Below are 23226 nucleotides of genomic sequence, written 5' to 3'. Positions count from 1 at the left end.
TTGCCAATGTTTCTGCAAAAGCAGCGATGCCCATTGGAAGTGCAGCGTGAGTGTAATCGGTGAGCAGGGATTTGATTTCTGTGACAGCAGGGAGGATCATCCCCAGGTTCCCCAGCTCCTTCTGCATTTTGTCTGTGAGGTCTGCTAGTGGTGTCAGCACACTGACAAGGTGCATTAGCTGCCGTACTTGATTCAGGGTGATGTTAGCAACATTAGACTTGAGTTTGTTTTGCCATAACGGGTCTTTTTGGAACAACCGGATGAACGACTGAATCATCCGCAGCTGGCTGCTCCATCGAATGGTGCAGGCATTTGTGGGGCGGACACCTAATTGGTCGGTTTCCTCTGTGCTCTTGCGTACACTTTTCACCAGGTGCCCGACTTTCACTAACAGCCTATTAATGTTGTCGGGCTTGTTAACGGCGTTTTTGATCGCCAGCTGAAGCATGTGAATGGGGCATCTCAGATGTAAATTTGACAAAGTAAAGTACTGATTTATCATAGTTTCTTGGGGGGGTGTAGCCCGGTTGAGCTGCGCTGGCGAAGTGTTGCATCCCTTCGCGTTCTGGGTCAGGCTTGAGCATGCTTGAGCATGCTTCAGACTCGTGGTGTGAGCGAGCGAAATTTGAGCGGGACATAGGGCAACGCTCCGTCCTTTTAAAAATGCGGCTCTGCGCTCTGTTCAAAATCCGTCCGCTCACGCTCCACGCTCGCTCCCGCTCCACTCCGCTCATATGCTCTGCTCCAAACATAACAATGGTCATTATGGCCAAACAGTTCTATTTTTGTTTCATCAGACCAGAGGACATTTCTCCAAAAAGTACGATCTTTGTCCCCATGTGCAGTTGCAAACCGTTGTCTGGCTTTTTTATGGTGGTTTTGGAGCAGTGGCTTCTTCCTTGCTGAGCGGCCTTTCAGGTTATGTCGATATAGGACTCGTTTTACTGTGGATATAGATACTTTTGTACCTGTTTCCTCCAGCATCTTCACAAGGTCCTTTGCTGTTGTTCTGGGATTGATTTGCACTTTTTGCACCAAAGTACGTTAATCTCTAGGAGACAGAACGCATCTCCTTCTTGAGCGGTATGACGGCTGCGTGGTCCCATGGTGTTTATACTTGCGTACTATTGTTTGTACAGATGAACGTGGTACCTTCAGGTATTTGGAAATTGCTCCCAAGGATGAACCAGACATGTGGAGGTCTACAAAACAAATTCTGAGGTCTTGGCTGATTTCTTTTGATTTTCCCATGATGTCAAGCAAAGAGGCACTGAGTTTGAAGGTAGGCCTTGAAATACATCCACAGGTACACCTCCAATTGACTCAAATGATGTCAATTAGCCTATCAGAAGCTTCTAAAGCCATGACATCATTTTCTGGAATTTCCCAAGCTGTTTAAAGGCACAGTCAACTTAGTGTATGTAAACTTCTGACCCACTGGAATTGTGATAGAGTGAATTATAAGTGAAATAATCTGTCTGTAAACAATTATTGGAAAAATTACTTGTGTCATGCACAAAGTAGATGTCCTAACCGACTTGCCAAAACGATAGTTTGTTAACAAGAAATTTGTGGAGTGGTTGAAAAACGAGTTTTAATGACTCCAACCTAAGTGTATGTAAACTTCCGACTTCAACTGTAACTTAACTGGAACCTTTTGGATGACAGTGCTATGTTGTAATATGGTTATTATTAGTCTTATGGAAAATGTTAAACTGGTAATACAAGTAAGATAATTTGCTGTGCAAACACTCCCTTATTAATGTATGGTTTTGTGAATGTGAAGAAAGAAGGTGGGTTGAACTTTTTCATGTTGTGTGTCCATCCCATGTATAGGAAATTATGAGTGACATGGGTTTGGTTAAGGATGTTTTCAATCAAAGTCTAGTTTGACAACCAATGGTCACTGTCAACCTATTGCAACCTATTCTAAAGTCAGCACAACATGTATAGCTAGCCATTGCTCTCATTTGCTTCCATGAAGAACATATAAAAATGGTTTCATAACATGCCCTGGGTATACATTGCCACCTAGTGGTTATTTTTTAGCTTACTTAAGAGGTGTCCCATCTTGTTCAAGCCTTATGGTAAATTGGTGAGCTTCTTCAGAGAGATAGAGTCCCAACTCGGCAGGAAAATCTGTCTCCCTCCAGCAGGTAGCGTTTTTTCGTTGTTTCACCCACCAAGCAAGGAGTTTTTGTATGGAGGTCAATGAGAATGAATGGCTTATTTGCTCTGTGAGGTTTATTTGATCGAATATAAGTTTTACATTTTACATTTTAGTCATTTAGCAGACGCTCTTATCGAGAGCGACTTACAGTTAGTGAGTGCATACATTTTCATATTCCTGTTATGAGTTTACTGATATAAGTAGGACACGTGACGTCCTGGCAACTTGAAAAAAATATATATATATATCGGCTATGCATATTCATTATGCATATTCATGATATGAGGCTAGTAGCATAGCATCTCTCTCCATTGAATATTTACATTTACGTCATTTAGCAGACGGTCTTATCCAGAGCGACTTACAAATTGGTGCATTCAACTTATGATAGCCAGTGGGACAACCACCCTATTTTCTTTTTTCTTTTTATATTTTACTTTTATACTATTCCAGGTATTCCTTAAAGAGGTAGGGTTTCAAGTGTCTCCGGAAGGTGGTCAGTGACTCCGCTGTCCTGGCGCCGTGGGGGAGCTTGTTCCACCATTGGGTTGCCAGAGCAGCGAATAGTTTTGACTGGGCTGAGCGGGAACTGTGCTTCCGTAGAGGTAGGGGGGCTAGCAGGCCAGAGGTGGATGAACGTAGTGCCCTCGTTTGGGTGTAGGGTGTGATCAGAGCCTGAAGGTCAGGAAGTGCCGTTCCCCTCACAGCTCCGTAGGCAAGCACCATGGTTTTGTAGTAGATGCAAGCTTCAACTGGAAGCCAGTGGAGTGTGCGGAGGAGCGGGGTGACATGAGAGAACTTGGGAAGGTTGAACACCAGACGGGCTGCAGCGTTCTGGATAAGTTGTAGGGGTTTAATGGCACAGGCAGGGAGCCCTGCCAACAGCAAGTTGCAGTAATCCAGACGGAAGATGACAAGTGCCTGGATTAGGACCTGTGCCGCTTTCTGTGTAAGGTAGGGTCGTACTCTGCGAATGCTGTAGAGCATGAACCTGCAGGATCGGGTCACCGCTTTGATGTTAGCGGAGAACGACAGGGTGTTGTCCAGGGTCACACCAAGGTTCTTTGCACTCTGGGAGGAGGACGCAATGGAGTTGTCAACCGTGATGGCGAGATCATGGAGCGGGCAGTCCTTCCCCGGGAGGAAGAGCAGATCCGTCTTGCCGAGGTTCAGCTTGAGGTGGTGATCCGACATCCACACTGATATGTCTGCCAGACATGCAGAGATGTGATTTGCCACCTGGTTATCAGAAGGGGGAAAGGAGAAAATGAATTGTGTGTCGTCTGCGTAGCAATGATAGGAGAGTCCATGTGAGGATATGACAGAGCCAAGTGACTTGGTGTATAGAGAGAATAGGAGAGGGCCTAGAACTGAGCCCTGGGGGACACCAGTGGTGAGAGCACAGGGTGCGGAGAAAGATTCTCGCCACGCCACCTGGTAGGAGCGACCTGTCAGGTAGGACGCAATCCAAGAGTGAGCAGCGCCGGAGATGCCCAACTCGGAGAGGGTGGAGAGGAGGATCTGATGGTACACAGTATCAAAGGCGTTTGATGTCAATACAGGCGTTTTACGTCAACAACCCTAATCGAATATTCAAAATGAGATAACAATAATTAAGCAATAATGCATGAGGGGGTGAATGCCTTAAAAACGTCTACATGTGTTATGTGTCACGTGTTAGTTTAACTTACTGTTTAGTTTATTATTAAAGATCTCACCACGAACACCTTACAAACGTCTACATGTACATGATTTTGTAAAACATATTTTTCATTGCCAGAGTAATCTAATCAATTTCATTTGTCGATTTAGCTCAAATAGGCATATCACCTCAATACAAAAATTATTAGGCTAGTTGATGTCGCAGCCAGCCACCATTACTGTGTAGATATGCCCATTTCTCACATCAATACAACGGCTTCTTTGTTGGAGGTAGCCCTAATCAGAAATAAGAGGTAGCCTAGGGCTCTAGTGGTCCATTTAAAACAACTTGGAACTCGGCAATCTATGACTTCCGACTTAAGTGCATTCAAAACAACAGGGAACTCTGAAAAAAATTAGCTCAGACTGGGATTTATTTTTATTTCTTTACAGTTATCCAACTCGGAATTCCAATTCAGAAACTCTGGCATCTTTCACTGACCTGAAAATCACTGATCACTGTCATGATTTTACCTCGTTTTTCCCCCAGACTTCCCAGTTTACCGGTTTAACAGACACAATTTGTCACGAGTTACAAAGCCAGAACCCAGAAGCAGACCAGGACAAGGTAAGTTGAAACGAAGGTGAGTGTTTATTTACAAGTTCAAGAGTGATGCTGAATAATCCAGGGAACAGAGCGGGCGGCGTTGATTAGTTGTTGGGGGTGCAGTGGTTGATCCGATCATGGCTCGGCAGCCGCCGACCACCAGGCAGAGGTTGGATGAAGGTTCCGGACGAGTGATGTTCATGGCTAACGATCCGGCAGGGAATGGATGTTAGGCCAGAGCCTAAGAAGGGTGATGATCAGGACCAGGTGTGCAGATTGCTGATGGGATGCAGGTGCGGAAATCAAGAGAGCTCCCCGGGAGCGTTCCAGAACCCTCGGGAAACTGGAGATCACGAGCAGAAAAACTAGTCCACAGACAGGACCCGACTCAGACTGCCGGGATCGTTACAGTACCCCCCTCCGGCGAAACGCCACCGGGCGGACTCCCCGGAGCGCCAGGATGGAGGCGGTAGAAGTCACGGATGAGGTCAGCATCTAGGATCTGTCGCCGCGGAATCCAACTCCTCTCTTCAGGACCATACCCCTCCCAGTCCACGAGATACTGGAAACCCCGGCCCCGCCGTCTGGAATCCATGATGCGTCGCACCGTGTAGGCAGGACCACCTCCGATCATCCGAGGAGGAGGAGGAGGAGGCGGAGGAGGCAACAGAGGACTGAGGAAAACAGGCTTGAGGCAGGAGACATGAAAGGTGGGATGGACTCTGAGCGTCCTCGGGAGTTTGAGTCGAACTGCCACCGAATTGATCACCTTCTCCACCACAAACGGACCAATGAACTTCGGTAACAACTTCCTAGACTCAGTCCGTAAAGGAAGATCCCGTGTGGCCAACCAGACCCTATCTCCGATGGTATAGGTGGGAGCGGGGATCCGGCGGCGATTCGCCTGGAGCTGATACCGGTCCGAAACTCTAAGGAGTGCCTTTCTGGCCCGATGCCAGGTCCGGTGGCAACGACGAATATGGGCCTGAACAGAAGGCACTGAGAGCTCCTTCTCCTGAGAAGGGAACAAGGGAGGTTGGTAGCCATACAGGCACTGGAAGGGAGACATCCCAGTGGCAGATGTAGGGAGAGTATTGTGGGCATACTCAACCCAAGGCAACTGAGAGACCCAGGAGGTGGGGTTGGAAGAGGCCAGGCAGCGTAGCGTGGATTCCATCTTCTGGTTGGCTCTCTCCGCCTGCCCATTAGATTGGGGGTGAAAACCAGATGTGAGACTGACTGTAGCTCCAATGGCCAAACAGAAGGACTTCCAGACAGCAGAGGTAAACTGAGGGCCACGGTCGGAAACGATATCACTGGGCAAACCGTGGACCCTGAAAACCTCCCCTAACCAGGATCTCGGACGTCTCCGAGGCAGAGGGAAGCTTGGCAATTGGCACAAAGTGGGCGAACTTGCTGAATCTGTCCACGATAGTCAGAACGACCGTGTTCCCCTCAGAAGCGGGCAACCCAGTGACAAAGTCCAGGGCCAGATGCGACCATGGTCGCCGGGGAATAGGAAGGGGGGTGAAGTAGTCCAGAGCTGGGCCGATTGGTACTCTTATTCTGCGCACACACTGGACAGGCAGCAACATAACCCCGAGTATCCTCGGCCATGGCAGGCCACCAAAAAGCGTCTGCGAAGAAGCGCCATCGTCCGAGCCACGCCAGGGTGACAAGCCATCTTGCTGGCGTGGGACCATTTGAGGACCGCAGGACGAACCGACTCAGGCACAAACAACCGACCGGGTGGACCGTTACCGGGACCGGGCTGCGTCCGAAGGGCCGCCATCACCTCCTCCTCAATCTTCCACCTAACAGCTCCCACGACGCAGTTCCGGGGGAGAATTGTCTCGGTCTTGGACCCACTCTCCTCCGTCTTGGAGAACATCCGAGACAAGGCGTCCGCCTTGCCGTTCTTAGATCCAGGTCGGAACGTCAGGGGAAAATTGAATCGTCCGAAAAACAACGACCACCTGGCCTGACGGGAGTTGAGACGTCTAGCCGATTGCACGTAAGCAAGATTCTTGTGGTCAGTCCAGACAATAAACGGTTGCTCCGCCCCCTCCAACCAGTGGCGCCACTCCTCCAAGGCAAGTTTCACCGCGAGAAGCTCCCGGTTACCCACATCGTAATTCCTCTCCGCAGGCGAAAGGCGACGAGAGTAGTAGGCGCAGGGATGGAGTTTACTGTCCGTGGAGCATCGCTGCGACAGGATGGCGCCAACTCCCACATCAGACGCGTCCACTTCAACGACGAACTGACGGGCCGTGTCCGGTTGAGAGAGAATCGGTGCGTTGGTGAATCGCCTCTTCAAATCCAGAAACGCTCGATCCGCCTCCGGATTCCACTTGAAGCTCCTGATACTGGAAGTCAAGGCAGTTAACGGAGCGGCCACACGGCTGTAATCCCGGATGAATCTGCGGTAGAAATTCGCAAACCCCAAAAATCTCTGGAGCTGCAATCTCGTACCGGGCTGGGCCCATTCCAGAACCGCTCTAACCTTCTCCTGGTCCATCCTAATCTCTCCCCTGGAGATGATGTACCCGAGAAAGGATGTCGTGTGGGCGTGAAACTCGCACTTCTCAGCCTTCACGAACAGGCGATTCTCCAACAATCGCTGCAGAACCTGCCGGACATGCTGGACGTGGTCGGAAGGTTCCTTCGAGAAGATCAGAATGTCATCCAGATAAACAAACACAAAGAGACCGATCATATCTCTCAGGACGTCGTTCACCATACTCTGGAATACCGCTGGAGCATTGGTCAGTCCAAACGGCATCACCTGATACTCGAAGTGACCCATCGGTGTATTGAAACCCGTCAACCACTCGTCTCCCTCTCTGATCCGGACCATGTGATACGCATTGCGTAGGTCTAGCTTGGTGAACACCGTAGCACCCTGTAAGGAGTCGAAGGCAGAACTCATCAAGGGCAGGGGATACTTGTTCTTGACCGTGATGTCATTCAACCCCCGATAATCAATACACGGTCGAAGAGAGCCATCCTTCTTACCCACAAAGAAGAATCCTGCCCCCAGGGGGTGATGACGAGGGACGAACGAGACCAGCAGCTAGGGACTCCTTGATGTAGGTCTCCAAAGCCTCACGTTCAGGGCGGGAGATACTGTATAACCTTCCCTTGGGGTAGACAGCTCCAGGGAACAGGTTGATGGCACAATCATATGGTCGGTGGGGAGGGAGTGACAGAGCCTTCTGCTTACTGAACACTTCCCCCAAATCGTGATATGTCTCGGGAACCAGGGACAAATCTGGGGGTTTAGCCTCAATCACCTGACTGGGAACCGAATGGGGACAGGCAGTCTTGAGACAGTTAGCATGACAATCAAGGCTCCAACTCGTTACCTTGCCCGTCACCCAATCGAACGTGGGATTGTGTTCCTTCAGCCAGGGGTATCCAAGGACCAGAGGAACATGGGAAGACGGCAGAATGAAGAATGAAATCATCTCCGAATGATTCCCCGACAACAGCATCTTAACCGGTTCAGTCCTCATCGTGATACGTGCCAGCCTACTGCCGTTCAGAGTGGTCGCTTCAATGGCTTCCGGCAATTGCTCCTTGGAAAGCCCCAGCTGTTCCACCAACTCGGCATCAAGAAAGCTTCCATCGGCACCTGAATCGATAAAAGCGTTAATCGCTAAGCTCTGATTCCTGTTCACAAGGGTAGCCGGGAAACGGGGTCTGACAGAGGTATTGAGAGGTCGAAACTGGCTCGCTAAAAGTCCTCCCAACTTTAGCGAGCCGCGCAGTTTGACGACCGCCGGGAACAGGTGGCGAGGTAATGTCCCGAACCACCACAGTAGAGGCAACAGTTAGTCCTACGTCTGAGTTGGCGTTCCTCCTTGGTTAACCCGTGCCGCCCTACTTGCATTGGTTCCGAATCGGGAGACAGGACCTCTCCACTAATCCTGTGTGGTGGACGATGATCGACGTATTCTGGTCCAATCCCCGACCCGACTGGAACCTGAGAAGCTGATCGATTGGACGGACCCCATTGCTTCTCCCTCCTTCGCTCTCGGACTCGATTATCCACCCGAATAGACAAGGCTACCAAGCTGTCCAGGTCACTAGGCTCCGGATAGGAGATCAACTCATCCTTGAGCTGCTCCGACAGACCCTGGTAGAAGGCCGCTTGCAGAGACTCCTCATTCCACCCACTCTCCACAGCCAACGTCTTGAACTCGATCACGAAGTCGGCCCACGCTGCGAGTTCCTTGGTGAAGCGAAAACAGGCGCCTAGCTGCGTCCCTCCCTCGGACGGAATGGTCGAAAAGCTTCCTCAGCTCGGCCGTGAACCCCGGGTATGAAGCCATGCAGGGGTCTTGTCGTTCCCAAACGGCTGAAGCCCACTCCAGCGCTCGACCACGCAGCAACTCAATCACAAAGGCTATCCTAGCCTTGTCTGTGGCATAAGAGTAGGGCTGTAGATCGAACACTAACCCACACTGCATAAGGAAAGAACGGCATCTTCCCAGCTCCCCCTCATATTTATCCGGCGTCGGAACCTTGGGCTCACGGAAGGACACCGCTCCAGACGCGGCAGGCGAGATGGGTGAAACCGGTAGTGGATCCTCCACCGGAAACTCGCGCTGGTTCTGGACCTCCGTCAGACCGGTAGAAAGGTTCCGAACTGCCAACGCGATCTCCTGTAGCTCCGTGCTATGATGGCCCAACATCTTCTCCTGATGGGTAATGGCATGGCGAACAGAGTCCAGGTCCGCTGGGTTCATTACTGGCCGGATCGTTCTGTCACGAGTTACAAAGCCAGAACCCAGAAGCAGACCAGGACAAGGTAAGTTGAAACGAAGGTGAGTGTTTATTTACAAGTTCAAGAGTGATGCTGAATAATCCAGGGAACAGAGCGGGCGGCGTTGATTAGTTGTTGGGGGTGCAGTGGTTGATCCGATCATGGCTCGGCAGCCGCCGACCACCAGGCAGAGGTTGGATGAAGGTTCCGGACGAGTGATGTTCATGGCTAACGATCCGGCAGGGAATGGATGTTAGGCCAGAGCCTAAGAAGGGTGATGATCAGGACCAGGTGTGCAGATTGCTGATGGGATGCAGGTGCGGAAATCAAGAGAGCTCCCCGGAGCGTTCCAGAACCCTCGGGAAACTGGAGATCACGAGCAGAAAAACTAGTCCACAGACAGGACCCGACTCAGACTGCCGGGATCGTTACACAATTACTGTAATCATGCAATCCTTAGGCTATACATTTCTGTGGAGATGTCTTATGGTTAAAAGCAGGGCTCGAATTGAGGAGGTATGTGAGGATATAGGCTTAACCCTTGTTATAGAGACGGGCAAAAAGCATATGCTACCACTTGTTTGCTTAACCTTAGAAAAAACAACGGTCCACATTATATGTAAAACCATCTAGGCTATAAGAATGATTAACTCCACGATTATTTCCGCATTGTCCACTAGTCTATAGAAGGTCTTGCGCCGCCACAACATCACAGGAAAATGTGGTTGGTTTATTAAATGCTCCGCAATTTGGAATATTAGTGGTAGGCTATGGCTACCACAAAATACCAAAAAGATAAACAGTTAGACCCATACCGATTCTAACAGATAAACACTTTTTTATTCGAGAATCGCATTGAATCAGGCTATTCATTTCAGTGCAGTTGCGTTCTTACGCAGAACCTTAGTCTATACGGAACCAAAAACACCCCAGCCTGTTTTGATCACAGATCATGATGAAACATGAACATTCCAGCGGTTTGTCATTGATTTAGCCCACAATCGCCTACAGATTTGATACACATGAAGACCTACAGTGCCTTGCAAAAGTATTCATCCCCCTTGCCGTTTTTCCTATTTTGTTGCATTACAACCTGGATTTTAAATGGATTTTTATTTGGATTTCAGGTAATGGACATACAGTGGGGAAAAAAAGTATTTAGTCAGCCACCAATTGTGCAAGTTCTCCCACTTAAAAAGATGAGAGAGGCCTGTAATTTTCATCATAGGTACATGTCAACTATGACAGACAAATTGAGAATTTTTTTCTCCAGAAAATCACATTGTAGGATTTTTAATTAATTTATTTGCAAATTATGGTGGAAAATAAGTATTTGGTCACCTACAAGAGATTTCTGGTTCTGTTTGAACTTGTTATCAGTATAAAAGACACCTGTCCACAACCTCAAACAGTCACACTCCAAACTCCACTATGGCCAAGACCAAAGAGCTGTCAAAGGACACCAGAAACAAAATTGTAGACCTGCACCAGGCTGGGAAGACTGAATCTGCAATAGGTAAGCAGCTTGGTTTGAAGAAATCAACTGTGGGAGAAATTATTAGGAAATGGAAGACATACAAGACCACTGATAATCTCCCTCGATCTGGGGCTCCACGCAAGATCTCACCCCGTGAGGTCAAAATGATCACAAGAACGGTGAGCAAAAATCCCAGAACCACACGGGGGGACCTAGTGAATGACCTGCAGAGAGCTGGGACCAAAGTAACAAAGCCTACCATCAGTAACACACTACGCCACCAGGGACTCAAATCCTGCAGTGCCAGACGTGTCCCCCCTGCTTAAGCCAGTACATGTCCAGGCCCGTCTGAAGTTTGCTAGAGTGCATTTGGATGATCCAGAAGAGGATTGGGAGAATGTCATATGGTCAGATGAAACCAAAATAGAACTTTTGGTCAAAACTCAACTCGTCGTGTTTGGAGGACAAAGAATGCTGAGTTGCATCCAAAGAACACCATACCTACTGTGAAGCATGGGGGTGGAAACATCATGCTTTGGGGCTGTTTGTCTGCAAAGGGACCAGGACGACTGATCCGTGTAAAGGAAAGAATGAATGGGGCCATGTATCGTGAGATTTTGAGTGAAAACCTCCTTCCATCAGCAAGGGCATTGAAGATGAAACGTGGCTGGGTCTTTCAGCATGACAATGATCCCAAACACACCGCCCGGGCAACGAAGGAGTGGCTTCGTAAGAAGCATTTCAAGATCCTGGAGTGGCGTAGCCAGTCTCCAGATCTCAACCCCATAGAAAATCTTTGGAGGGAGTTGAAAGTCCGTGTTGCCCAGCGACAGCCCCAAAACATCACTGCTCTAGAGGAGATCTGCATGGAGGAATGGGCCAAAATACCAGCAACAGTGTGTGAAAACCTTGTGAAGACTTACAGAAAATGTTTGACCTGTGTCATTGCCAACAAAGGGTATATAACAAAGTATTGAGCAACTTTAGTTATTGACCAAATACTTATTTTCCACCATAATTTGCAAATAAATTCATTAAAAATCCTACAATGTGATTTTGTCTGTCATAGTTGACGTGTACCTATGATGAAAATTACAGGCCTCTCTCATCTTTTTAAGTGGGAGAACTTGCACAATTGGTGGCTGACTAAATACTTTTTTTCCCCCACTGTATAATGTAAAAAATGGTTGCCAATACTTAATTGTAACATCAAGTTTGGATGGAATGTTTAACTAATAGACCTGTTTGTAAAACAAGTTCTCCCACTTTTTGATGTGCCCCTCCCTATACCTACAGTACCAGTCAAAAGTTTGGACACATCTACTCATTCAAAGGTTTTTCTTTAATTGTACTATTTTCTACATTGTAGAATAATAGTGAAGACATCAAAACTATGAAATAACACATATGGAATCATGAAGTAACCAAAAAAGTGTTAAACAAATGAAAATATATTTTATATTTGAGATTCTTCAAAGTAGCCACCCTTTGCCTTGATGACAGCTTTGCAAACTTGGCATTCTCTCAACCAGCTTCATGAGGAATGCTTTTCCAACAGTCCTTCACTCTGTGGTCCAACTCATCCCAAACCATCTCTAAATAAATCAGTGTCACCAGCAAAGCACCATCACACCACCTCCTCCATGCTTCACGGTGGGAACCACACATGCGGAGATCATCCGTTCACCTACTCTTTATCTCACTAAGACACGGCGGTTGGAACCAAAAACCTCAAATTTGGACTCATCAGACCAAAGGACAAATTTCCACCTGTAATGTCCCTTGCTCGTGTTTCTTGGCCCAAGCAAGTCTCTTCTTATTATTGGTGTCCTTTAGTAGTGGTTTCTTTGCAGCAATTCGACCATGAAGGCCTGATTCACGCAGTCTCCTCTGAACAGTTGATGTTGAGATGTGTCTGTTCCTTGAACTCTGTTAAGCATTTATTTGGGCTGCAATCTGAGGTGCAGTTAACTCTAATAAACTTATCCTCTGCAGCAGAGGTAACTCTGGGTCTTCCTTTACTGTGGCGGTCCTCATGAGAGCCAGTTTCATCATAGTGCTTGATGGTTTTTTCGACTGCACTTGAATAAACTTTCAAAGTTCTTGACATTTTCCGTATTGACTGACCATGTCTTAAAGTAATGATGGACTGTCGTTTCTTTTTGGTTATTTGAGCTGTTCTTGCCATAATATGGACTTGGTCTTTTACCAAATAGGGCTATCTTCGGTATACCACCCCTACCTTGTCACAACACAACTGATTGGCTCAAATGCATTAAGAAGGAAAGAAATTCCACAAATTAACTTTTAACAAGGCATACCTGTTAATTGAAATGCATTCCAGGTGACTACCTCATGAAGCTGGTTGAGAGAATGCCAAGAGTGCGCAAAGCTGTCATCAAGGCAAAGGGTGTCTACTTTGAATAATATAAAATATAAAATATATATTGTTTTTTTTTGGGGGGGGGGGTTACTACATGATTCCATGTGTTATTTCATAGTTTAGATGTCTTCACTATTATTCTACAATGTAGAAAATAGTACAAATAAAGAAAATCCTTGGAATGAGTAGGTGTGTCCAAACTTTTAACTGGTACTGTATATACCAGTTTACATAGTAGTGAAATAGGCATTAGCCTCGACTCCGGAAGACTAATGCCCATTTCTCCAGAATGATAATACAGCGTTGATAGGTATGTTATTGTGAGACTACATAAACAGGGACAGTGTATGTACACGTAGTTAGTTACTTATACTGAACAAAAATATAAATGCAACATGAATACATTTTAAAGATTTTACTGAGTTACAGTTCATATAAGGAAATCAGATCATTGAAATAAATTCATTAGGCCCTAATCTATGGATTTCACATGACTGGGATACAAATATGCATCTGTTGGTCACAGATAATGACAACAAAGAAAGGTAGAGGCGTGGATTAGAAAACCAGTCCGTATCTGGTGTGACAACCATTTGCCTTATGCAGCGCGACACATCTCATTCTCATAGAATTGATCAGGCTGTTGATTGTGGCCTGTGGAATGTTGTTCTACTCCTCTTCAATGGCTGTGTGAAGATGCTGGATCTTGGCAGGAACTGGAACACGCTGTCGTACACATCGATCCAGAGCATCCCAAACATGCTCAATGGGTGACATGTCTGGTGAATATGCAGACCATGGAAGAACTGGGAGATTTTCAGCTTCCAAGAATTGTGTACAGATCCTTGCGACATGGGGCCATGCATTATCATGCTGAAACATGAGGTGATTGCAGCGGATGAATGGCATCGATAAAATGCAATTGTATTTGTTGTCTGTAGCTTATGCCTGCCCATACCATAACCCCACCGCCACCATGGGGCACTCTGTTCACAACGTTGACATCAGCAAACCGCTCGCCCACACGACGCCATACACAAATTGTTAGGTATTACTTGTTAGACATTACTGCACTGTCGGAGCTAGAAGCACAAGCATTTCACTACACCCGCAATAACATCTGCTAAACACGTGTATATGACCAATACATTTGATTTGATTTGATGATTTACACGTGGTCTGCGGTTGTGAGGCCGGTTGGACGTATTGCCAAATTCTCTAAAACGACCTTGGAGGCGGCTTACGATAGAGAAATTAACATTCAATTCTCTGGCAACAGTTCTGGTGGACATTCCTGCAGTCAGCATGCCAATTGTACACTTCCTCAAAATTTTAGACAACTGTGGCGTTGTGTTGTGTGACAAAACTGCACATTTTAGGGTGGCCTTTTATTGTCCCCAGCACAAGATACACCTGTGTAATGATCATGCTGTTGAATCAACTTCTTGATATGCCACACCTGTCAGGTGGATTAATTATCTTGGCAAAGGTGAAATGCTCACTAACAGTGATGTTAACAAATTGGTGCCCCACATTTGAAAGAAATAAGCTTTTTATGGAACATTTCTGGGTATTTTTTATTTAAGCTCATTTATTTTAATAGATTTGCTAAGATTTCTAAAAAACGTTTTTTGCTTTATCATTATGGGGTATTGTGTGTAGATTGATGAGGGGGGAAAAACTATTTAATCAATTTTAGAATAAGGCTGTAACGTAACAAAATGTGGAAAAAGTCAAGGGATCTGAATACTTTCCGAATGCACTCTATACACAGTATACATACTGTATATTGAGTGCACTCTATACTGTGTATAGAGTGCATTCGGAAAGTATTCAGATCCCCTGACTTTTTCACAATTTTGTTACGTTACAGCCTTATTCTAAAATTGATTAAATTGTTTTTTTTCTGTCCATGGGTTGAGGGGTTTGATAGATTTAGGCAAAAAAATTGATGCTGCTCCCTTATTTCTATTTGATTCGGGGTGGGTGAGGGGTTGTACTAGTGGTGTGTGTGTGTGTGTGTGTGGTGTCCAAGGCTATTTGTTCCCCCTTCTTCCTCACTCGCATGTTATAGATGTCTCTGAGGGATTCCTGGTTTGCTCTGGTATGGTGGTAATAGCTACCTACACACACACACACTATTTATATATATATATATATATATATATATATATATATATATATATATATATATATATATATATATATAGTGTTTATGTGATTATACAGTGAGTTCCAAAAGTATTGGGACAGTGACAATATCTTGTTGTTTTGGCTCTACTCCAGCACTTTGGATTTGAAATGATATAATTAAATTGCAGACTGTCAGCTTTAATTTGAGTATATTTTCATCCATATCGGGTAAACCGTTTAGAAATTACAGCACTTTTTGTACATAGTCCCCCCATTTTAGGGGACCAAAAGTATTGGGACAAATTCACTTATGTGTATTAGTCAAAAGTTTAGTATTTGGTTCCATATTCCTAGCACACAATGATTACATCAAACTTGTGACTCTACAAACTTGTTGGATGCATTTTCTGGTTGTTTTGGTTGTGTTTCAAATAATGTTGTGCCCAATAGAAAGGAATGGTAAATAATGTATTGTGTCATTTTGGAGAGACTCTTATTGTAAATAATAATATAATTTTTCTAAACACAATGTAGATGCTACCATGATTACGGATAATCCTTAATGAATCGTGAATAATGAAGAGTGAGAAAGATACAGAGGCATAAATATCATACCCCCCCCCAAAATGCTAACCTCCCCTGTTATTGTAATGGTGAGGTTAGCATGTCTTGGGGGTATATTTGTGCGTCTGTAACTTTCTCACTCATCATTGTATCATTTCATATCCTGGAGTACAGAACCAAAACCCCATTTAAAAAAATCCCTGTCCCAATACTTTTGGAGCTCACTGTAAGTGCCTGATTAACCAAAATACCACTTGTAAAGATCGTGAACCACTCTGTACTCCTTATGTGTTCCCACATGGTCACAGGCATCACAAATAGCTTGGGTGAACTCTTGATAATGTTGAATTAGATGGCGCTGAGCAGAGAAGTGTTCACGCCACTGAAAGTAGTGCAGATATGCCTCATCATCCTTGTCCAACTTCAGGAGGAATTCTGCCAGGGCTTTCGCATCTGGAAAGTCGTTAACATGGATGAAGGAATCTCCTGGGACAAAGTCCTCATAGTTTTGTCTGGGTGGGCCCAGTACTACTGGTACAGTTCCTGCTGCAAGTGGTCCGTTTAGCTTCTCAGTGATGTAGTCTCTGTGGACTGAGTTCTCAAAGGAAAGGTAAATCTTACAGCTGGAGATGGTATCATAGTAGTTCTTTTAGTTCAAGAAACGGCCAAAGGCCTTGCCAAAGACTTCCACCTTAATGTATTTGACAAGTTCTCTGTAATAGTTATACATTTGGCCTGATCCAGTGGCAGGGTTATTGTTACCCACAATCCAGCAAACTAATTTATATTTTTTGGGCAGCACAAAATCCTCCCCCTGGCCTTTCCTTGCAGTCAAGCGCCAACGAATAGGGATGTATGCGTCCTGCCGGTAACTCAAGGTCAAATTGAAAAGGTTCTCTAGACCAGATAGCCTATTTGTGTTTGTAGGGGATTCAACATGGAACCAGATCCACTTCTGGAATGGTGGCCGGGGTGATCGAGGCAAGTTGGATAAATCTCGCTTGATGGATTTGTGAAAGATGAGCACCCCGTCTGCCTTGTTGTACATTGACCTGTCATCAGTCAGGAGACAGCTATCAATGTTGAAGAGAGTGGCGCAATCGCTTAAGTCAAACCTGATGTGTTCAGGCCAAAACCACAACAGCATAATGGGCTTGTCTGGTAGGGTCTTAGCCAAGGAGCTGTTGTGCTGGCCTTGGGGTCGCTCTAAGTACTGAGGTGGGAAAGCAGGCAGGGGAGGGCAGAACAGAGATGGAGCCGAGCTGTAATGCATTAAAAACAGCGTCACAAATCCTCCTAAACCGATAATCGATACCAGAATGACATGTAAAACTCCAGTAAGGTAAATAATAGACAGCATTTTGGCTCCTGTAAAGACAGAGAGAAAATGTATCATTAGGAACTTGTCTGATTGTAACAATGGGAGAAAGTCGTAGTACTTTGCTCTCATCCTGTACCTGTAAGACAACTTTCTCATAATACCAATAATGAGCATGTAAACAAAGAGCTATTAAGGCTGAAAATGTTTCAGTCCACAAATCAGATTTATTCTACTTCCAATGAGGAAACATTATTTCAGTACATACCTGGCTACATCAGGAATCTGTTTCTATGTAATTAGTTAATAATGAACATTTCCTCTTTGCAGATCCTGTTGGAACTACATACATTTACAGCAAGTACCGGAAGCATTGGGCAAGTTCATTTTGTGTTGCCCTGGGTGGGTGGAGATTTCACTTAAGGACCAATGGAATGGTCTAAAATGTACAAACTCCAGCCATGGAAAACAAACTCGCCCATTCTCATTCAGGGAAAATGTGTGGGGAGGCGGGGCTAGGCATATTGTGTTACTTCTTCTTCAGCCACAGCCAATAAACAGTGACGTCAGAAGCGGGGAGAATTTATTTTAATATTTTCCCTCAATGAGGGGCACTGTGGTCATTGGCTCCACCTGGAGGCAAATACAGAGTAAAGACAATAAACAAAAAATACAGGGCAAACATAATATAATGGCAAACGATAGTAAGATTAATCTAAGGTGGTTGGTTGTACCTCGTCAAGGTGGTTGGTTGTACCTCGTCAAGGTGGTTGGTTGTACCTCGTCAAGGTGGTTGGTTGTACCTCGTCAAGGTGGTTGGCTGAGCGTCTTCTACTCCTCTCCGACCTTGCTGAAGCATCAAGTATCTTTGTCTGGAAATTTCTTCTGCGGATATTTAAGCGTCTGCTAAATGGCATATTATTATTATTATTATTATATTTAGTTCAGAAATTTGTTAAGGTTTAAAATACAATCAATCACTTATATAAAATGTCCACATTAAAGGGAAACAATCTGTTTAAGGAAAGATAGTGTAAACTAATTGGGCAACTATATAGTGATTGAAGTTAATTCTCTTAGCCCACTGGACACACTGCGTCATTTCAACGTGGAAATGTGGGTAATATTTGGTTGAGACGTTGATCAATGAGATTTCAACCTTTATTGACCGTCTCAAAGAGAAAGTCAGAAGTGTGTTGAATTCCCAATGTGTTATCACTGCTCTTTCAACCATTTAAAAGCACAACAAAGTTCAAATGGGAATACAAAGTGAAATGTTGTATTTATACAACAATTTACATTTTATCACTTTGCTTCATCTATATAATAGCACAACCAAAAAGATTGCAGTTGAGATTATATTAAAAGTACATAGTCCAAGTAAGCAATGCTGTTCGGGATTCTGCGTAGATTATTATAGCATTTGTGAAGATCTCTACAGACCTGCGACCTTTGCATGCCATCTTGAGCATGCAAGCTTTCTATGATTACATAAGAAGACATTTATAGTTACAGTAACCTCAAAATGTGGCCATGGATGTGTTATTCATGTTAAGGTTGAATAAATACTGTTATATTAGTTTGTAAAATAGCTTTAACTTTAAGCTATTTACTGTATTACAAAAGTCATATTAAATTGTGTTTGGTTGACAAGGAACCAAATATCAACATTTAAAGGAGATGTATCTAATTGCCATCGATAAAATGCAATTGTGTTCGTTGTCCGTAGCTTATGCCTGCCCATACCATTACCCCACTGCCACCATGGGGCACTCTGTTCACAATGTTGACATCAGCAAACCGCTCACCCACATGACGCCATACACCTGGTCTGCGGTTGTGAGGCTGGTTGGACCTACTGCCAAATTCTCTAAAACAATGTTGGAGGTGGCTTATGGTAGAGACATGAACATTCACTTCTCTGGCAACAGCTCTGGTGGACATACCTGCAGTCAGCATGCCAATTGCCTGCGCCCTCAAAACTTGAGACATCTGTGGCATTGTGTTGTGTGACAAAACTGCATGTTTTAGAGTGGCCTTTTATTGTCCCCAGCACAAGTTGCACCTGTGGAATGATCAAGCCGTTTAGAGAGACTCAGAGCTAGAAAATTGTATATCATACACTACAGTTGAGGAACAATGGGAAAGTAATTCTGTTTTGAAAGTTGATAAACTTGTAAACTCACTTTTGAGAAAATGGCCCTTGAATGTTTTGGTAAACCTACTGGAGAGCTCTTCTTTGTCTACACATTTTACATTTTACATTTCAGTCATTTAGCAGACGCTCTTATCCAGAGCGACTTACAGTTAGTGAGTGCATACATTATTTTTTATATATGTTTTTTTTCTTCTTTTTTTTCATACTGGCCCCCCATGGGAATCGAACCCACAACCCTGGCGTTGCAAACGCCATGCTCTACCAACTGAGCTACATCCCTGCCGGCCATTCCCTCCCCTACCCTGGATGACGCTGGGCCAATTGTGCGCCGCCCCATGGGTCTCCCGGTCGTGGCCGGCTACGACAGAGCCTGGATTCGAACCAGGATCTCTAGTGGCACAGCTAGCACTGCGATGCAGTGCCTTAGACCACTGCGCCACTCAGCATCGTTCCCACCCTCTTCAGCCTTAGCGAGACCCATCTCTTTAAGGATTCACATGAGGCCATGTACTAAACGACCAAAGATTTCAAGACTAGGCTGGTTTATACTACGGGTGTGTTCCTAAATTCAATCTGGAGTGCCAGATTGTTCGTTCAGAGCGGAGCGTTCAGAGCACACACTGGACGCTCTGACCGAGGAGTAGGGTTGATCTGAGCATTCTGACAACAGCAGTCAAGCACCCAAGCTAACTGGCTAATGTTGGCTAGCTTGCCAGCTACACTACCGTTGAAAAGTTTGGGGTCACTTAGAAATGTCCTTGTTTTCGAAAGAAAAGCAATTTTTTTGTCCATTTAAATAACATCAAATTGATCAGAAATACAGTGTAGACATTGTTAATGTTGTAAATGGCTATTGTAACTGGAAACTGATACTTTTTGATGGAATATCTACATAGGCGTACAGAAGCCCATTATCAGCAACCATCAGTCCTGTGTTCCAATGGCACGTTGTGTTTGCTAATCCAAGTTTATCATTTTAAAAGGCTTATTGATCATTAGAAAACCATTTTGCAATTATGTTAGCACAGCTGAAAACTGTTGTACTGATTAAAGAAGCAATAAAACTGGCCTTCTTGAGACTAGTTGAGTATCTGGAGCATCAGCAATTGTGGGTTCGATTACAGGCTCAAAATGGCCAGAAACAAATAACTTTCTTCTGAAACTCGTCAGTCTATTCTTGTTCTGAGAAATGAAGGCTATTCCATGCGAGACATTGCCCAGAAACTGAAGATCTCGTACAACGCTGTGTACTACTCCCTTCACAGAACAGCGCAAACTGGCTCTAACCAGAATAGAAAGAGGAGTGGGAGGCCCCGGTGCACAACTGAGCAAGAGGACAAATACATTAGAGTGTCTAGTTTGAGAAACAGACGCCTCACAGGTCCTCAACAGGCAGCTTCATTAAATATTACCCGCAAAACACCAGTCTCAACGTCAACAGTGAAGAGGCAACTCCAGGATGCTGACCATCTAGGCAGAGTTGCAAAAGGGTTTTCTAATGATCAATTAGCCTTTTAAAATGATAAACTTGGATTAGCAAACACAACATGCCATTGGAGCACAGGACTGATGGTTGCTGATAATGGGCCTCTTTACGCCTATGTAGATATTCCATTAACAATCAGCCGTTTCCAGCTACAATAGCCATTTACAACATTAACAATGTCTACACTGTATTTCTGATCAATTTGATGTTATTTTAATGGACAAAAAAATTGCTTTTCTTTCGAAAACAAGGACATTTCTAAATGACCCCAAACTTTTGAACGGTAGTGTACTTCCAGACACAAATGAGAGAACAGCTCACTCTGACCATTTTACTCGCCCTAGCAGAGCTGGTTAGGCTGTTTTTATGTTATCCAGAGCGTTGGTGACTGTAACGGTGCTGCTGGCAACAATTTAATTGCGCTTTTTTGCCAACGTGTACTGACACCGGCAATATTCAATGGGTGTTGAACGTTCGTAAATTCGTAAATTATTCTGCGCTCTGGCACACAGACGAGAGTGCTCTGAAATTGGAGTAGATAGCCAGAGCGAATTTACCAGCTATGTCTATAGACAGTTGTCGCAGTGACATCATTAACATTCTATTGAAATGGGTACTTGCATAGTGGAGTCTTTTGTTTAGACATGTAGCTAGCTAAACAATGAACCATAAACCCAACTCATAACGTTACTACCCTGCATTAATCTGCTGGTAGCTAACCAACCAGGTTCAATGTTAGCTAGCTAGCTAACATTAGGCTATAACTAGAAATGCAACTGGCTCTAAGATACGAATAATATTACTACACAGATCATACATGTAATGTTAGCTAGCGAGCCAGCCAGCTAACGTTAGCTAGATAGCTAACAGTACGCTTTAACTTACATTTTACATTTTAGTCATTTATCAGACGCTCTTATCCAGAGCGACTTACAGTTAGTGAGTGCATAGATTTTTCATACTGGCCCCCTGTGGGAATCGAACCCACAACCCTGGCGTTGCAAGCGCCATGCTCTACCAACTGAGCTACAGGACGGCAACTTGAAATGAAAACAACTTTCTGACAAAATTAGAAACGTGCAATATCTGAAAATGTAGCTAGCTAGACTATTTTATCCGTATACATGGATGGACACTTCTCCCTCTCTGTCACGGATGCCATGGTTGCCCTTAGTTTGAAGATGTAATCCGGAGACATGTGTTTTATACAATAGCCTTCTGTGTGTTCTCTTTTCGACTCCCTCTGCATATTTGCAATCAAACGGCAGAATTTTCTCTGCAACACTTTTGCAGTTCTACTACGTGATATCTTTCAAAAAAAGCTGGTTAGAAAGGATTACCTATACGTCTGACCAGCTCATGTTATAGACAGAAGCGTGCTACATGGCAGACCAATCCGAACTCATCTCTCGGCATGTCCAGCCCAACCATTATCTCAGCCATTCATGATCTCAGCCAATCATGGCTAGCGGGAAGATTCCTGTCTTTTTCCATGGCTAAACCAACTAGGTTCGTAATTTAACAATTGTATTTGTATTTACAGATGGTATACAAGTTTGTTATTAAGGCAAATGAAAGTTCACATGTTCCAGAAGGCATTTCTGCAAAATGTTTACGTTCAAAAGGCTCTCCTGTGAAGTAGTGACACGTGACATACGCCTAGTTTCCTGAAACAAGTCACATTTGGTCCGGACCAAAAATCTACGTCTGTGGACGTTGAAATCAAGGCCGGTCTGGACTGCACAAAAAACAAAAACGTCACTGTCAGTCCATGCTTAGTGGGGTAGTAAACCCTACCTGCTTACAATGAGAGCAAGATCATTTGTATTTGTCTTTATTTGCAAGTCAAGCACCGATCATCATTTCACAAGCGTATAAATAAAGCCGCTAAAATTGTATAAAAATACAAAATGGCTGGAATATGAAATGGTTTGATGAAAACATGGCTAATGTTATCAAAAGCAAAGGAAAGCATTATTGATCGAAGTTACAGGGATGCTGGCCCATGTTGACTCCAATGCTTTGCACATTTGAGTCAAGTTGGCTGAATGTCCTTTGGGTGGTGGACCATTGTTGATACACACAGGAAACTGTTAAGCATGAAAAACCCAGCCGCGTTGCAGTTCTTGACACACTCAAACTGATGCGCCTGGCACCTACTACCATCATAGCTGTGGGAAGTAGTTTGGGATTGTATGTTTTATTTTTTCCCACACTGGAGCATATGGTCTGCTAATACAGGACTATTAAAGGCCCAGTGCACTACTTTTATGAAAATACCCCCCAAAAAAAAACGATGATATATATTATTTTGTGTGTTTTTTATTCTGATTTTTCAGGGGGTTCTGCAGCACACACATCACCCCTACTTCCCGCGGCTATGACTAACATACACCATTCAAAGGCACTTCAATATTTTGTCTTGCCCATTCACCCTCTGAATGGCACACATACAGAAGCCATGTCTAAATTATCTCAAGGCTTAAAAATCCTTCTTTAACCTGTCTCCTCCCCTACATCT

General features: G+C 44.7%; 1 pseudogene; it reads right to left on the bottom strand.

The window, feature by feature from the left end:
- Positions 1–15981: 15981 nt before the first annotated feature.
- On the bottom strand, positions 15982–17103 carry LOC123481501 (annotated as a pseudogene).
- Positions 17104–23226: the final 6123 nt, after the last annotated feature.

The sequence above is a fragment of the Coregonus clupeaformis genome, chromosome 20 (genome assembly GCF_020615455.1).
Source record: "Coregonus clupeaformis isolate EN_2021a chromosome 20, ASM2061545v1, whole genome shotgun sequence".
Lineage (NCBI taxonomy): Eukaryota > Metazoa > Chordata > Actinopteri > Salmoniformes > Salmonidae > Coregonus > Coregonus clupeaformis.
This window is presented reverse-complemented; position numbering and strand designations above follow the sequence as displayed.